Source organism: Bos taurus, chromosome Y, assembly GCF_002263795.3.
Source record: "Bos taurus isolate L1 Dominette 01449 registration number 42190680 breed Hereford chromosome Y, ARS-UCD2.0, whole genome shotgun sequence".
NCBI classification, from domain to species: Eukaryota; Metazoa; Chordata; class Mammalia; order Artiodactyla; family Bovidae; genus Bos; species Bos taurus.
The window spans coordinates 27,977,243-27,995,724 of record NC_082638.1 but is presented as its reverse complement, the minus strand read 5'-3'; the positions used below and the strand labels follow the sequence as shown (position 1 = coordinate 27,995,724).

The 18,482-nt window shown below is 47.4% G+C and overlaps 1 pseudogene; it reads right to left on the bottom strand.

Annotated features, from left to right (window-relative positions):
* Positions 1-4,798: 4,798 nt before the first annotated feature.
* Positions 4,799-15,332, bottom strand: LOC132344542 (uncharacterized; annotated as a pseudogene).
* Positions 15,333-18,482: the final 3,150 nt, after the last annotated feature.

Sequence of the window (18,482 nt, the reverse complement as noted above, 5' to 3'; positions counted from 1 at the left end):
ATTAAATGTTTTGAAAATTTCCCTGTTCCACTTTTGCTATCATTTATCAGAGGCTCTAAAAATTTAACATACCTTTTTATTTTATGAATTTATGATGTTTTTGTCATCATCTTTTATGTATTTGGAGTTATGAATTATGTAAATGTTAAAATGAACATCTTAAAGACGTCAGTTAAATCTTGGCTTTAAAAAAAAGGCACTTTTATTTGAAAAAGTGGACCCCAGGTTTTATGAATCAGTTGCACATCAGAAAGTATAAAACGATTATATACAAAGAAAGAATCCAGTAATGAAATGCGTATTAAGATGTCTATTTAGTGATGACTTTGTAGTTTATATGTCATTTGTAATACTGACAATGGATTTCATAGAAGTGCTCTCCTCTCTCTCTAACATTTTGTTCAGTTTTTCCAGAGATTCCTTGTGGCTAAGTTAATACTGTGGAGGTACAACTGACAGTTATTTTCTGTGGTAAGAATGTAAAATGCACCAGTGGCATAGTATGTTATTTGAGACCTGAAGGTTGTCACCACTGAGCTGGAGTTGAAAGCAAGGGATCTAACCAAAGGGAACACGTGAATACCAAGCCCCACAGAAGAAGGAAAAGAGAATAGCTTTCTGGAGCTGTGACTAAGCAGCTCAGTTGGGGAAAAGACTAAAGACAATAGTAATGAAAAAAGTCTGCGTTAGTTTGGAGATTTTGTTTATCTTTATAAGTTTTATGTCAGAATCCCAGTTCTTGCCAAAGTCAGTTATCCCGGTGATTTACTAGAGTGCCACTCTTGTGATGAATTGAGTCAGAAGAATTTGATTGATTACCACCTTCTCTCTTTATGAGGAAATAAGATGCCAAACTCCAATTAAAATGAATGCTGTTGCTGCTGCTGCTTGTAAGACGATTCAGTAGTGTCTGACTCTGTGTGACCCCATAGATGGCAGCCCACCAGGCTCCTCTGTGCTTGGAATTCTCCTGGCAAGAATAATGGAGTGGGTTGCCATTTCCTTCTCCAGTGCATGCATGCATGCATCCTAAGTCACTTCACTCGTGTCTGACTTTGTACAATCCTATGGAGAGCAGCCCTCCAGGCTCCTCTGATCACAGGGTTCTTCAGGCAAGAATACTGAAGTGGGTTACCATTTTCTTCTCCCATTAAAATGAATGTTTATTTAAAACATTAAAAAAAAAATAATAGCGTGTATAACATGTGATGTTCTCATGTCAATCATAGAGATTTGGTGAAAACAGGAATTGAGAAAACAATCTGGTTGGTGTCCTTAACTTTAGTTCAAAAGGACTGATTTTCTAAGTAGTGTAAAGAAGATCCCATATGTATTATTAAAAGAATTAATTTTTATGTAGATCAGGTGTTCTTGTTACTTACAGATCTGAATTGAACTCAGAGGTCTGAGCATCGTGCTACAGTTTGAATTTTGGTCATCACCTGTGAAAAAGAGTAAAACTTCAATATGAATGTTGTTTAAAGCACACTGTACCTTAAATAAACAACGGTGTGTTTTCATTGTTTTAAAGTATCATATTTCTTTTAAAAACGAATGAGGCTGAATTATTTTGAGGAAAATGTCAACTCTTGGTTCTTTCAATATAATGGAACTTAGGGGTAAACCCAAAATATCTGCTGTGAAAACACTGGGAAGAAAAAAGAAGAGAAAAGATTTCTCTCCGGTTTTGCCTCCAGTCAGTCACCAGTACACATGTGTTCCCACATCCAGAACCTTCCTCCCACCTCACTCCCCAGACTATTGTTCTTTGTTGTTCCAGAGCACTGGCTTTGAGTGTCCTGCATCATGCACTGAACTTGCACCGGTCATCTGTTTACGTATGGTCATGTACATGTCTCAGTGCTATTCTCTCAAATCATCCCACCATTGCCCTCTCCACAGACTCCAAAAGTCTGTTCTTTCCATCTCTGTCTCTTTTGCTGCCCTGTATGTAGGATCATCGTGACCATCTCTCCAAATTGCATACATATGCATTCCTACACAGTATTTGTATTTCTCTTTCTGACTTTTATTCATTCTGTAGAACAGGCTCCTGTTTCACTCACCTCTCTAGAATGGACTCAAATGCATTCTTTTTCACAGTTGAGTAATAGTCCATCGTGTTTATATACCACCACTTTCTTATCCATTCATCTGCAGTGGATATCTAGATTTCTTCCATGTTCTAGCTATTGTAAATAGTCGTGAGATGAATATTGGTGTACATGTGTCTCTTTCAGTTCTGCTTTCCTTGGGGTGTATGCAAGCAGTGGGATTGCTTTGTCATGCTGCTGCTGCTAAGTCGCTTCAGTCATATTCAACTCTGTGAGACCCCATGGACTGCAGCCTACTAGGCTTCTCCATCCATGGGATTCTCCAGGCAAGAACACTGGAGTGGGTTGCCATTTCCTTCTCCAATGCATGAAAGTGGAAAGTGAAAGTGAGGTCCCTCAGTCATGTCTGACTTTTAGCGACCCCATGGACTGCAGCCTACCAGGGTCTTCCATCCTTGGAATTTTCAAGGCAACAGTACTGGAGTGAGGTGCCATTGCCTTCCCCCTGCTGCGTCATATGACAGTTCTATTTCCAGGTTTTTAAGAAATCATATGGTTTATTGTGGCTATACCAGTTTTCATTCCTACCAACAGTGTAAGCTGGTTACCTTTCCACTCCCTCTCCAGGGTTTCTTGTTTGAGACTTTGGGTGATGGTCCTTGTGACCAGTGTGAGATGACATCTCATTATGGTATTGACTTTCATCTCTCTGATAATGAGTGATATTGAGCATCTGTCCTGTGTTCATTTGCCATCTGTATATCTTCTCAGGAGAAATGTCCTATTTAGTTCTTTTGCCCACTTTTTGATCGGGTTGTTTGTTTTTCTGGTATTGAGTTGCATGAGCTGCTTGTATATGTGGGAGATTAACTCTTGGGCAGTTGTTTGATTTGTTGTAATTTGCTCCAGTTCTGAAGGCTGTCTTTTCACCTTGCTAATAGTTTCCTTCACTCCACAGAAGCTTAGAAGTTTCAATCAGTCACTTTTGTTTCCTTCTATTATTTCCATTACTCTTGGAGGTGGGACATGGAGGAGAAGGTCTTGCTGTGATTTCTGTCAGAGAGTGTTCTGCCTATGTTTTTCTCTAAGAACTTTATAGTTTCTGGTCTTCCACTTACGTGTATAATCCACTTTGCATTTATTTTTGTGTGTGCCATTAGAAAACATTTCATTCTTTTGATGTGGTTGACCTGTTTTCCCAGAACTGCTTGTTCAAGAGGTTGTCTTTTCTCCGTTGCATATTTATGCCCCCTCTGTCAAAAATGAGGTGGCCGTGGGTGTGTGGCTTCATCTCTGGACTTCCTATTTTGTTCCGTTGATCTGTATTTCTATCTTTGGCCCAGTACCTTACTATCTTGATGATTGTAGCTTTGTAGTATAGTCTGAAGTCAGGAAGGCTGATTCCTCCATTTCCGTTGTTTCTCAAGATTGATTTGCTCATTGAGGTCTTTTGTGTTTCCACACAAATTGTGAAATTATTTGCTCTAGTTCAGTGAAAATCCCCGTTGGTGTTTTTTATGGGGATTCCACAGTTGAATCCAAGAATATCAATGGTGAATGAATGTACCAATAGATTGTCTTGGGTTGTATACTCATGGTCACTGTATTGATTCTTCTGATCCAAGAATATGCTATACTTCTTGATCTATTTGTGCCATCTTTGATTTCTTTCAACATGGTTTTATAGGTTTCTGTACCACGTCCTTGCTTTCTTTGGGGGAACATATTCCTAAATCTTTGAGTCTCTTCATTGGATGGTGAATGAGATACTTTCCTTAAGTTCTATTTCTCATTTTTCATTGCTGGTGTATCAGAATGAAAGTGATTCCTGAGTATTAATTTTGTATTCTTCAGCTATACTCTATTCATTGATTAGCTCGAGTAATTTTCTGCTGGCATCCTTAGTGTTCACTGTGTGGAGGGTCATGCCATCTTCTAACAGTAATAGTTTGTTGCCAATCTGTATTCCTTTTATTTCCTTTCCCCCTGATTGCTGTGTCTAGGACTAATTTAAAAACTAATTCCAATGTGTTTTTCACCTCAGAAAAGCTTAATGATGAAATTACAAAGCACTGAAAAATCTCAATCCTACCAGATTCCCACAATAAAATCATGAAGATCATCAGGAGTTCGGGGTCATATTTTGGGTGGTGGGGAAGAAGAAACTGTTTAAGTCTTTAGAAAAATGTATCATACTCAAATTAGTTCGGAATATTTGTAGTCTTTCCTTCAGTTTCAGAAGATTCTATGGCCCTAAGAGTAATGCAGGGCTTTCTAACTGAAACCAAGAAACTCATCAAGAGCTCCCCAAACTCTAACAGTGCACATTAGAAAAATTGTGTTACTGTGTTGTTAATATTTGTGAGCTTTATAGCCAAATTAAAGAATGGCAAAAACACCTTCAAGAGGGTTGTGCTAAGCATCCTGCTAAAACAGATGAGGCCACAGGGCAAGGGAAAAGGGAAGGTGTGGGAGACCTTTGAATGAAGTGTGGTCCGGGGGAAAGGCAGGTTCCAAAGGCACAGCTGAGAGGGGTCTTGCAGGGCCACACCTGTAAGTGTCACAGCCATGACTTTGGGTGTCTCCCTCAGGCCTGCATTTGAGAAGAAGCAGCACCCGAGACCTCTAGGTCAAGAATGACCAGAGACAGTACACCAGAGCAGCCATCAGAGACAGTTATTGTTATAAATGTGGATAATCCTGGGAAATAGGTGAGAGTGGGGGTGTCCTAAGACCCATGACCGTCAATCAGAGCCCCTGTAGTTGCACTCATTATTGCAGTGCAAAGGCACCAGGTGGTCCACATGCAAGGTGGAACTGGAAGAGGCTGCTGTTCTCATCTGCTCTGAGTGCCAGACAAATTCAGACACATGCTTGCCATCCGCTGTGAAGACAGGGAGCAGGTCAAAGACCCAGGACTTTCTTGCTGAAGACACACACACATACACACATACATACCCATGCATACCACCCCCTTTTTGGAAGACACAGTGTGCAACGGGGACTGCAAATCCTGACCAGGTAAGCAGTGACATGACACTACCCAGCACACACAAGTCAGGAGGAGTACAGTAGCTGTGAGAAACAGCCCCTGGTTGGGGAATGCAGAATACCTCAGATGCAGAACACCACAGGGACATGGAGCCATGAGCGTGTCTGATGATATGGCAGGGCCTGAGCACATAGTGCTGGGAGTTGAAGAACCCAGTCCTTGGAAACTCCTGTTCCAGTGTGCTTCTTCCACCCAAGACTAGGGCTGTTGCTATTGGATCTTCTGGCCCAGCATGTGGGCTGAATGGCTCCTTGACCTAAAGCAGATTATGAACCACTCTCAACTTTCCATCATGATCAGCAACCAAGCTAAAGACTTTCTTAGCTACAAGATCAACTTGAATGTCAGTGAGGGAGGTTGAGGATGGCTGGGTATGGGACCTGGTGGGGAGTGGGAGGATCATGTTAGCCATGTTCCTGTGCTGTGAGACTTTGGAGAGGCATCATGGAAGCTGTTAATGCCTGACTCGGAGGCAATCTGAGGCACCTAGAAGCTTGTACCTTTACCCTTTTCCCTATCCTGGCAGGTGCAGGTGCAGAGACATCCAAGGTCCCGCTGCAAGCTGATCTTTTCCTTTTGGGACAACTCCTACTTCTGGAACATGGTGATCATTAAGGAGTATTACCTTGACATCACTGGTAAAACGTGGCTCCAGGGTGGTGAGTGTAGGTGTGTAAGGAAGTGGATGATCCACCTGTGGAATCCGCCCCTGTGTCCCCTGTCTTTCTGCATGTTATAAGGCAAGTTATTCCACTCCAGTCCACTGGCTCTGGGACTTTGAATGAGGAGCACAGGCTGCAGGCTGGACATCATGTGCCTTAACTTTCTCAACTGGTTGTCAGGCCACAGAATCGAACAGGATTGCTGAGGTGGGGTTGCTTTGGGGCTGCATACAGTTGGCAATTGATGTTGGAGTTCTTGGATGCTCACAGGAGGGTTGGGGGCCTGGTCAGTCCTGGGTTAATCTTTCTTGTGCTGCCAGCAGATCATTGGGAAAGATGTGGGGGATGATCCTGTGAAGTAGTACCATAGGAAGGAAGGTCCTGCCATTAGCGGACCACAGAAACACATGTGATGAAGGGGTCTGGAGGTGGGCCCTGTAGGGACAGCCGTGTAGTGGCCGGGACACTGTCTTTTCTCAAATGAGGATGCTCAGTCGCATGCAAGCTGTCTCTGGAGCCAGATTTTGGGTCATGCATGTAGCAGATGATCTGCTGAGACCGGGGCTTAGGGACTCAGTGTGTACTTGAGTGCAGCAAGTCTCCCTCAATTTAGCTGTGGTTGCAGTGCGAGAGTCCTGGATGATACTACTAAAGGCAGCGTGAATTAAGTATCTTTGTCAGAATCATCCTTTTGTGGGTCCTGCCATCCCCTGGCCTCCTTTTGCTCACAGAGTTTATGATTGCCTGGGCCCTACACTCAGGCACCTTACCTTGGGAAGGCCTATCATTGAAAGGACGTCCTCTCCAGGGTCCCAGTGCACCTGTGTGCTGACTTTGGGATCTTCTGATTTTGCACATCCACCGATCAGCGTCTCACCATTACCACACTTGCTGCATTGGAAGAGGCTTCAGGCTGCCTTCGGAAAATACGGAAGTGCTCAGGGAGGAGGTGGACAGAGAGCTCCAAGTGCAGGACGTGGTGCCTACTGATGCCATCTCTGATACTGCTGGACACATGGGCGTCTTCAGCTCCTGAAACACCTGTGTTCCCTGTTTGTGTTTGTGTCCCTGTATCGAGCCTGTGTGTGTATACACGTGTGTGCTTGTGTCACCTGTGTTTGCGTGTGTGTGTGTGTGTGGCCCAGGGAAATATCAGAGAAAAAGGCTACAGGAGAGGAAATGCCAAGCAATCAGAAGAGGAGACACAAGGCACCCCCAGTTTGAGGGTGGTTGGTCGCCCTATCTCTGCAGTGACCCTGTCCAGGATGGGAATGAGGAAAGGATGGCCACTGATAACTCAGGACCTTGGCTTCAGAAATCTGCCATGAGATGAAATACAAAAACACACTCACCATTTCTACCGTGTTCTTGTATGTGTTTGGACCAGGAAGAGTGAGTGCATGGTCTGTGGATTCACCCAGGGCAAATCAGGTGGAGTGGGGCTTTAAAACCACCGCCTGTGGAGCCCACAGCCTGTGGGGACATGGGCTGGCAGGTGGAAATGGTGGATGTGGATACAGAGGACCTGGGATGGGTGAGGAGGCTAAGGTCTTGCTGAGAAGGACAGAGACCCGAAGGAGAAAGAGGCACAGATTGACTTGTGTACTGGAGACTTGCTCTACACATGTGAGAAGGAGACCTGGGAAGGTCCTGGGCCAGTGCTTCCCAGGATCAGCCCATCAGCCAGCACCCTCTCTCCATGAGGGTTTCACACACTGGAACGATGTGACACAAAATGCGAGACATGCTAAGGTAGGCTGTCGTGCAAAACCACAGGCATCCTAGGAGAGACAACATGTGAGTGTGGCATGCCTCCAGGCACTTCCAGTCTCCCTGGCAGTGCAGAAAGGCGTAGAAAGTGCAGGTGTTTTATGTGTGTGCTCTTCTGCCGAGGTGTGCCTATAAGGGAGGGAACAGGGAGGAAGCAAGGATGGTGGGCTTATTGCGTGTCCGAAGGACCTCATGAGAGTGGGAGACAGGGAAGCCCCTGGGTGCAGTGTAGGGCCTGCTGGTTTTCAGGGTCCAGGGGAAAGGCAATAACGCTCCTGCCAAAGATACCCCATGGCTTGTGCTGAAAGTCCTGATATAAATTCCTTCTTTCCTCTGGGTCTTTCCCCTGGCTTTGGGGACCTGAGGGCAAAGGTGTGTGTTTGCACCTGGGGGAGGATTTTGGCAGTTTCTCTGGAGCATAATCTCTGATTTTGTCGTAGGGGATCTGCACCAGCTGACACTCAGAAGGAAGCTGCATTCCAGGTGACCGTCTTGGATGCCCCTGTGGCCAACCAAGGACTGGCTAACTTGGCACGTGGGCTGTGTAGGTAAGCAGGGATGCCTGACTCCAGGGAGTCCTACCTGGGCTTAATGAACCCAATGAAAGAGAGTATTTGATTTAGCAAATCAATGAGGCCTGGGTGGAATCAAGCCCTCTTGGTGTTTTTGAGATAGAAAAGCTGCTTTCTGTCCAAGGGAGGCATGAGCTGTGGGCCCAGAAAGGGCAGGATTCCCAGATCATCATCTGTTTGGGGACTCCATGGGTCTGGGTAGGAATAAACAGAAGGGACCACCTGTAGGAATGCCACCTTACCATTATGGTCTCGGGCTTCATGCCTTGTTTCAGAAGAGACCCTCTATCTATGGGCACCTTCTTCACAACATTGGATCACACCCAGGTCTCTCACAGACTCTGGGGGACCTTGGAGGCTCAGGCATCTCTTTGGCCTTTTCCTGCTAAAGGGAGATAGTGCTTGGAGGCACAGGTCTTTTCCTGCTAAAGGGAGATAGTGCTTGGAGGCACAGGTAGACAGGTGCACACAGAAAACTACACAGGTAGAAAGAACAGGGGACCTCACTCAGAATGTTGATGTGGTAGGCTAGCAATAGGGACACAGTTTTGACCAGGAATGACTTAGAAGGGGCACACTGAGAAAGCAGTACTCCAAGTCAGCTGAGCCCAGACGTCCTTGTTTTCTGGTCCCCTGAAAGAATGCACAGGCAATGGATCAGGCCAGTGTGACTGGTACTGTGAAGCTGTCCAAGGTAATGGGAGAATGTAGAATGCAGGCAGAACTCATTCAGCTGTCCAGGGCGAGCATTTCCAACCCTGCCTGAAGCTCTGCAGATCGGTCCTTGTCAGGAGCAAATGCCAAAATTTTGTAACCTTTGAGGCTAAGTCAAAGGGTTAGAAGTGTAACCTGACAGGATCGATGAGAAAGTGAAAGAAAATAATCAGGACAAAGAAAGTCAGGTGCTTACCAAAATTGATGTTCCTGGAGAAGAAAGTTTGTATGTCTGTATATGTGCAAGTTTCCTCTCAGGGATGTTAATGTGTGCACACGCATGTGTGTGCATATATGCATGAAAAGCGCCTGACAGTATGCTTGTGAGTATGAGGTGTAGAAACTGACCTAACCAGGTGATAGAAGTTGAATAGGGAAAACATAAAAGCCATAGGGAAAGGTACATGCTCTGGCCATCAGAAGCACTGGAGCCGGGTTGCCAATCCCTGTTATCTCACTGAGTGAGCAACTTCTAAGTGGAATCACAGTGGTGCACCCAGGATGCCTGGCAGAAAGGAGAGGCAGGAAGAAAGTGCCTGGGGGTGACCAATGAGAGTGCAGAGGATCCGAGACACAGAACAGGCTGCAATTCCAATACACAGAGGTCATAGTGGGTGACCCCACAGCCCCTTGGACATGTAGCTACCAGGGCGTTCTATCCTTCTAGAACACTGGGCTTTCTTTCCCTGTCCTTGCCATGAGCATGAGCACCCCGTGCCTTTTTTTGAGGTTTCAGAAATGGACCAGCACTGCAGCATAAGCACCTGCTACCTGCATAGTCTTCCAGTTTGAAAAATCACTCTTTGTACTCTTTGAAGAAGGTATATATCGGGAGTAAGGACTATAGGATGGATGGATTAGCTTGATCCTCTTGCTGCTCCTGGCCCCACAGGATTGGCCTATTGGGCAGGCTGGTACGTGTTCTTACATGGAGAACAGAACCATTTTGAAACGACCTTGGTAGGGTAAATGGGCAGACGTGCATGTCTCGGGCACCAGGAAGTCCTGGAACTTAACAGGGAGTTGTCCTTAGCATCTCACTGGTAGGCGTTTGAACAAGGTTCAGGGAGTTTCCTCATGCCAGCAGAGCATGCCCCCATTTCTCCCTCTGTGCAAAGTGTGGCCAAGACGCTGCAGACCTGTGCAGTGTTCACATCTGTCCAGTGAGGGAGGGAGGATAAACCGGCCCCTTCTGAGGTTCAGCAGTGACCGCCCACTGTTGGCTTTCAAGTTTGAGAAAGTACTGTCTGAAAGTGTGGACTAAAAATGTCTGATTTTGTACACCCGTGGTGGACTCATGTTGATGTATGGCAAAACCAATATAATATTGTAAAGTAATTAGCCTCTACTTAAAATAAATAAATTTAAATTAAAAAAGAGTCTGATCTCCCGTTAGTGAAACTCACTCAGGAGGAGAAGGGCTTGCCTTCATGCCAAGGATAAGCTTCTCGTATGAGTGCTGGTGTCCAGACAGTGGCAAAGGGTAACAGCATCACTTAAAGAGATGGAACTACATAGACACCAGCCCTGGTACACACACAGAAGGATAGCCCAAAACAGTGCTATGCCAGAAGCAGAGATAAAGAGACACAGAGCGAGCTCTGTACCCTAAGGTTCTGGTGTCCCCGAACAATGCAGATCAACTGTTTCCTCTCAGGGATGTTAATGTGTACACACGCAAATGGTACTCCTACTCCCGTAGCATCCGGACAGCAACAGGTACTCTGTCCCATGGAGAAAAGTATCCAGCCACTGGATCTTTTGGATACTCAGAGCGAACGCCCAGTTATTAAAGGTTATTAAAGGTCTTGTGGGACCCAGGAGTGTGTTTTTCGGATTGCGGAGCAGGAACCCGTGGTTGGAATTTCCAGATCCAGGTCAATGACAGCCCCCGGGGAAGCGGCAGATGCAAAACCTGCTAGCTCCTTGGAGCAGAATCTGGCCACGTGGTGGAGCTGGAGCCCAGGAACCAGGAAAGATGCCCTCCAGTCTAGGGGCATGTCCATAAGGGTGCCGTCCACTACCCTTTTGGCCATTGGTCTAGATTTGGGCCAGCAGCCTGTGCGTGGCTCACAACCTAGGGCCCTGCCTGTTTGGGTGATGTCCCAGGGCCCGTTCAGCCTGTCCTGGGATGTCCACTACCCCTTTCTTCAGCCTCAGGCGACCCCAGACACACCAGCCCCTGCCTCCCAACCATGCCTCTCACTCCCCACCCCGAAAAAGCAAGCGGGCCCCACAGGTTTACTGCAGACTGGGCCTCCATTGCACACCACTTGCTTTGGTGCTATTATGTCTGTCCTTTCGCTTCTGACAGCCAGGGGTCATGGCCAGGGCCAAGAGGAGCGTGAGAGGTGGTCATAGGAAGACGGGAGCGTCCTGGGACCCTGGACCTTCTTAGTTGTGAGCCCAGGTGTTCAGGGGGATGGGGCCCCGCAGCCTGCCCTTGTGATGCTATGCACAGCTGGGACCTAGCAGCCACCAGTTGTCACACCAGGCGAAGATGCCACCCTCTTCAGGGTGGAGATGGCAGAGGATGGCAGGGCCCTGGTGGATGGAGATGTGGTGGGAATCAGGCGGGTGTTCCAGCTGCCTGTGGAAGACATCATGGAGGAGGTAGAGGTTTCAGCTGATGAGGAGCAGCAACAGGGATCCTCCCAGGAGCTGGAGGAGAAGATGTTGGAGAAGCAGGGCCAGGAAAGGCCTGAATGAGCTTCTGGTGCTATATGTGCTACAGGTGCTGGCCGCCCTGCAAGTGGAACTGACGTCTTAGCATGAGAAAAACCGCAGGGCCTATGTTTGTTTCATGTGAAGAGCCATCAGAGGAGGACTTGGCTCAGAGGAGCGCCACCATCCAGGGCATCCCTGGCTTCTGGGACAAAGTGGTATCCTTTCTGCTGCTCCTTGGGGTCTACTTAGGAGGAGGAGAAGGAGGTGCAGAGGCAGGAGCAGGAGGAGGGGTGGGGGCGAGTGCTGGTGGACCCTGAAGGAAGTGTGGTACTGGGCAATTCGCAGGCTTCAAAGGCACAGCTGAATAGAGTCCTGGCAGGGCCACACCTGTGAGTGTCGAAGCCATAACATTGTGTGTCTACTTCAGGCCTGCATCTGAGGAGGAACAGCTCCGAGGCCTCTAAGTCAGGAATGACCAGAGACAGTACACCAGAGCAGTCTCAGCAGACAGTTATTGTTGTAAATGTGGATGATCCCGAAAATAACTGAGACATGGGAGTCACACATACACACACACAGACACACATACACATACGCAAACACACACCAACAGCTTTGCTTTCAGACACGATGTGTTACAACGACTGCATGTCTAACCATGTAAGCAGTGACATACCACTACCCAGCATACACAGGTCTAGAGAAGAGTAACAATCAGAAACAGTCTCTGCTTGGGGAATGCAGACCACCTCAGATGCAGTACACCAAAAGGAACCCAGAGCCATGAGCGTGTCTGATGGTATGGCAGGGCCTGAGGACATCAGTAGTGGCTGGGCAAGCAGAAGTGCCCAGCATCCTTGACGATGCCTGTTCCAGTGTCCTTCTTCCACCCCAGACTAGGACTGTTGTTCCTGGATCTTCTTGGCCTAGTATGTGGCCTAAATGGCTCCTTGACCTAAAGCAGATTATGAACCACCCTCAAGTTTCTGTCATCATCAGCGACCAAGATAAAGACTTTCTCAGCTACATGATCGACTTGAAGGTCAATGAGGGAGACTGAGGACAGGTGGGTATGGGACTTGGTGGAGAGTGGGAGGATCATGTTTTCCATGTTCCTACACTGGGAGAGTTTGGAGAGGCTTCATGGAAGCTGTTAATGGGAGGCAAGCTGAGGCCCCTAGAAGCTTGCACCTTTTCCCTTCTCCCTATCCTAGCAGGTACAGGTGCGAGCCATCTCTGGTCCCACAGCAAGCTGATATTTCCTTTTTGGGACCACCCTTACTTCTTGAACAACAGTGATCATTAAAGAGTATTATCTTGACATCACTGGTAAAACGTGGCTCCTTGGGTGATGACTGTCAGTATGAAAGGGTGTGGATGATTCACCTGCGGGATTCGCACCCTTCTCCCCTATCTTTCTGCAGGGTAAAGGGCACATTGTTCCACACCAGTCCATTGGTTCTGGGACTTTGAACAGGGAGGAGCCAGCCACAGGCTGGTCACCAGGAGCCTAAACTTTCTCAACTGGTTGTCAGGCCACAACTGCCCAGAATCAACAGGATTGCTCAGGTGGAGTTGTTTTGGTCCTGCATACAGTTGATGATTGATGTTGGAGTTCTTGGCTGCTCATGGGAAGGTTCGGGTCCTGGTCAGCCCAGAGGTGACATTCCTCGTGTTGCCACCAGATCATCAGCTAAGACGAGTGGGACGATCCCCTGAAGTGCTACCCCAGGAGGGAAGATTCTTCCATGAGTGGTAACTGACAGAAACACATGTGGTAAAGGGTCTGGAGGTGGGCTGTGAAGGGACAACTGTGTTGGAGCCGTGACACTGTCCTTTCACAAATGGGGATGATCAGGCTCATGCAAGCTGGCTGAGGAGCATGGATTTGAGCTATGCATGTAGCAGGTGGCCTGCTGAGACTTGGGTCTGGGCATTCAATGTGTCCGTGAGTGAAACAAGTCTCCCTCAAATCAGCTGTGGTTGCAGCATGAGACTCCTAGGTGGTACTACTAGAGGCAGGGTGAATTAAGTATCTTTTTCAGAATAATCCTGCTGTGGGTCCTGCCATCACCCGGCCTCCTGTTGCTCACTGAGTTTGACATTGCCTGGGGCCTTCATTCCCGCCCCTTAACTTGGGAAGGTCTATCATTGAAAGGGCATCCTCTCTGGGATCCCAGTGCACCTGTGTGCTGACTTTGGGATCTTCTGTGAATTTCCACATGCACCACTTGGTGGCTCACAAGCATCACACATGCTGCGCTGGAAGTAGCTTCAGGCTACCTTGGGAAAATATGGAAGAGCTCGTGGAGGAGGTGAACAGGGAAGAGCTCGTGGAGGAGGTAAACAGGGAAGAGCTCGTGGAGGAGGTGAACAGGGAGCCACAAGGGCAGGGCATGGTGCATACCGACTACATCTCTGACATTGCAGAGACCACCCACCCTTAGACTGGGGACACCTCATGCCTCCACTTATGGTAACTAGGCTCCTCCTCTCCTGTCACCTTCATCTCTGTGTCTTCCCTGGGCTACACACACAAACACACACACTCACAAACACAGCCGACATAGGCACATGCGTGTATACACACACATGCTCGGCACGGAGACACAAACACAATCAGGGAACACGGGCTTCTGAAACACATGAGTTTCCTGTTTGCATTTGTGTTCCTGTGCCGAGCATTTGTGTGTATACATGTGTGTGCTTGTGTCGGCTGTGTTTATGTGTGTGTGTGTGTGTGTGTGTGTGTGTGTGTGTGTGTGTGTCTGGCCCAGGGCAGACACAGAGATGAAGGAGACAGGAGAGGAGGTGCTGAGCAACCAAAAGAGGAGGCATGAGGCGTCCCCAGTCTAAGGGTGGTCGGTCGCCGTATCCCTGCAGTACCCTGTACAGGATGGGAACGGGGAAAGGATGGCCAGTGATAACTCCAGACCGTGGCTCCAGAAATCTGCAATTAGACCAAATATAAGACAAGCTCACCATTTCTACTGTGTTGTTGTGTGTTTTTGGACCGGGAAGAGGGGATGCATGGCCTGAGGATTCACCCAGGACAAATCAGGTGGGGTAGGGCTTTGAGACCACTGGCTTTGGAGCCCTCAGCCTGTGGTCACATGGGCCGGCCTTTGGAAATGGTGGATGTGGCTATGGCAGGACTGGGATGGTGAGGAGGCTAAGGTCCTGCAGAAAAGGGCAGAGACCTGAAGGAGAAAGAGCCACAGATTGTCTGCTGCACTGGAGACTTGTTCCACACACGTAAGGAGAACTGGAAAGGTCCTGGGCTGTACTGCCCAGGATCAGCCCAAAAGCCAGCATGCTATGTCCATGAGAGTGGCACACACTGACACAATGTGACACAAAATGGAAGATAAGGTAAGGCAGGCTGTCTGTGCAAAATGACAAGCCTCCTAGGAGAGACAGGATGTGAGCGTGGCATGCCTCCAGGCACTTCCAGCCTCCCTGGCAGTGCAGGTAGGCAAAGAAAGTGCAGGGCCTAGTGTACGTGTGTGGCCCTCCGCTGGGTTGTGCCTGTGAGGGAGGGAACAGGGAGGAAGCAAGGGTGGTGGGCTTATTGCATGTCCCAAGGGAACTCGGGGGAGGGGAGATGGGGAAGCCCCTGGGGGTAATTTGAAGCCTGCTGGTTTTCAGGGTCCAGGGTCTAGGCAATAGCGGTCCTGCCAAAGATACCCCATGGTGTGTGCTGAAAGTCCTGACGTGAATTCCTTCTTTCCTCTGGGGTCATGCCCCTGGCCCTGGGGTCTAGAGGGGTAAAGGTGTGCATCTGCATCTGAGAGAGGATTGTGGCTCTCTCTCTCTGGAGCAGATTCTCTGATTTTGTCATAGGGGATTTGCACCAGGTGACACTCAGTGGGACCCTGCCTTCCAGGTGACTGTCTTGGATGTCTTTGGGCCCAACCAGGGACAGGCTTCTTTGGCACTTTGGCTGTTAGGAAAGCAGATATACCTGATTGTATGAAGACCTACCTGGGCCTAATGAGAGCAACTGAAAGGGAGTCTTGGCATTTAGTCAATCAGTGATGTCTGGGTGGTTCTAACACAGTCGGTGCTAAGTTACAGAGTCAGAAGTGCAACCTGAGATGAGCAAGTGAAAGAAAATAACCAGGACAAAGAAAGTTGGGTGCTTACCAAAGTTCATGTTCCTGGAGAAGAAAGTGTGTACTTCTGCATATGTGCAAGTTTCCTCTCAGGGATGTTACTGTGTACATGCACATGCACACAAAGAACCACCTGCCAGTACGCTTATGAGTATGAGCTGTCGGAAGTGACCTAACCAGGTAATGGGAGTTGAATAGCAAAGCATGAACGTCATAGGGAAAGACTCCACCTAGACTCCAGCCAGCAGAAGCACTGATAACAGTTCCTGTTATCTCACCGAGATAGCAAGTTCTAAGTGGAGTCAGAATGGTGCACCAAGGATGCCCGTCAGAAAGGAGAGGCAGGAGGAAAGTGCCTGTGGGCGACCAGTGAGAGTTCAGAGGTTCCAAGACACAGAACAGGCAGCAACCCCAGACACAGAAACCAAAATGGGTGACCACACAACCCCTTGACCACCCGGCTACAAGGGTCTTTCTGTCCTTCTGAAGTGCCAGGCATACTTTCCCTGACCTTGCCAAGAGCATGGGCAAGGTTTGCCTTTTTCCTGTGTTTTCAGTGATGGACCAGAACTGTAGCATAAGGACCTGCTACCTGCAGAGTCTTCCAGTTTGAAATATTACTAATTGTACTCTTTGCAGAACACATATATTGGGTATCAGGACTATAGGATGGATGGCTTAGCTTGATCCTCTTATTGCTTCCCTCCCCACAGCCTTGGGCGACAAGGCAGGCTTGGGTGTGTTCTCACATGGAGAACAGAATCGCATTTGCTGGGAGCCACCACGGGAGACCCCATGCATGACAAAAGTCATGCAGAGAATATCTGACAGGCAAAGGCGGATCAGGACTCGAGGGATTCCCTGGACCTGCTCAAGCATCTGCCCCCAAACCAAAATCTGTCTGTCTACTGTTTACTATAGTATGCCTTTCATCAGTTCTTCTGACATTAACAGGGTGCTCTCCCTGACAATCATTCTCTGAAGAAATTCAACTTAAGGCTCTAGTTAATAAGTCTCCTGGGCTTGAAAGGAGCATTTTAATTCTAACCCCTCTGTTACTATTTTAGCTTGCTTGGCAGGTCTATTCATACTCTTGTATTTAACGCACATGATTGTTCACAACAAAACCCAAGTATAACCTTTGAGTGATAAAACAGCATTATTAGAATAATACTGCATTGTTGAGCCAATGTTTCCTTCTGAGTTTCCTTGTCCTTTACCCAATTTGCACCTGGGAGTGCATTAGCTAGTATATTGGAATGCAAGAAAAACAAGCGGTAGCCTTGGTATTAGCAACATAAGACTCTTGAGTTAATAAGTTTGTTCTTTCTTGTAACCCACTGCACCTTTGCTCCATAAGAATGTAACTCTGTTTCCTGACGGGGAAAGAATGTAACTCTGTTTCCTGAGGGGGACTGCAGACTGGAAAGATAAAGGGAAAGCAGGTTTTGAGGTTGACCAACATTTATCAAGAAAGAGTTGCAAAATGTTAACAGGCCACAGAGCCAGAAGATAGTGTACATAACATAAGACCCTTGTTTGTGAAAAGCTTTGCAAAAAATGTCCTGGTTTCGATAAAGGTAAAACTGATGGAATGTTGAGCTTATTCTGCATGACTTTGTATCTTTCACTTCTGGAAATGTGTAACTCAGGGTATAAAAGCCCCTTTTGAAAATAAAGCTGCAGACCCGTTTCACCTAAGCTGGGTCTCCCCGTGTCATCCTCTCTCTCTCTCTCTCTCTCTCTCTCTCTCTCTCTCTCTCTCTCCCCTCCCTGCCTCCCTCCCTCCCTCCCTCCCTCCCTCCCTCCCTCTCTCTCTATCTCTCTCTCTCTCTCTCTCTCTCTCTCTCTCTCTCTCTCTTTCTCTCTATCAGCCAGATTCCCTAGAGCACAACGGCTCTCTGTGTTAACTTTTTTGCCCGGGCTTCTAAGACCCAATCTAGAAGGTGCTCTGCGTCTTCGCTCCATCGGGAGTGTGCCTGTGGCCTCCATGAACAGAGCGAGTGCTGTGTTAGGGGCTTTATTGGCTTTCTGTGTAAACTAAGGAATATCAGCCTCTTTTGCTCTCCTTTACTTTCCCTCTTGCCAACGCCGTTCATCCTGAGAGTATCCCTAAATCCTGCTGGGGCTGGACCCTGGCAAATGGCACCCAGAACAGGAACCTGAAGGTAAGTCTCCCCATTGTCCAGTTTTTGGAACGGCCAGGGTCCCACTTAGGGTGCTGCAAACCCCCTTGCATACGATAGGTAGTGTGAGGAAGAGTGGGTAGTGTTGAATCTTTCCTTGAAGACAGAAATCACTGACACGGGGAACAACGAATCAAAAGAACGACAGCTCTTTATAGGAGTAATCTTGCAATTGTTAAATAAAAGAGGAATTAAAGTTAAGGTTAGTATTCAATCATTTTTTACGTTTGTACAAGAGCAATGTGTTTGGTTTCCAGAAGAGGGCACTGGTAACCTAGATACTTGGGAAAATGTAGGGAAACAGGTAAAATCTTATTACACTTTTGCATTACCCAGAAAAAGTAACCACTGACACCCTTTCTCTTTGGAATATGATTAAGGATGCTTTAGATCCTGCTCATAAATCTGAAGGGTAAATAATTTGAGACCGTAATGTGGGGCGGTTAGGATTGTACCTGCCTAACTGCCAGCAGGGTGAAGAGGGTACAGAATGAATAAGAATATTCTCTAGAAAAATAGGTTTCTCTGCATCTAAGAATAGACAAATGTTTATTGAAGTACTACTTCACATGTTAGCCCATAGAGACATTAAAAAAAGCACAGGAAAACTGTCTAAATTTCTACATTGTTTTATACTTTTCATGGGCCAGAAAATGTTCCTGTAGATGCTTTGCTCTGTGAAATATGATT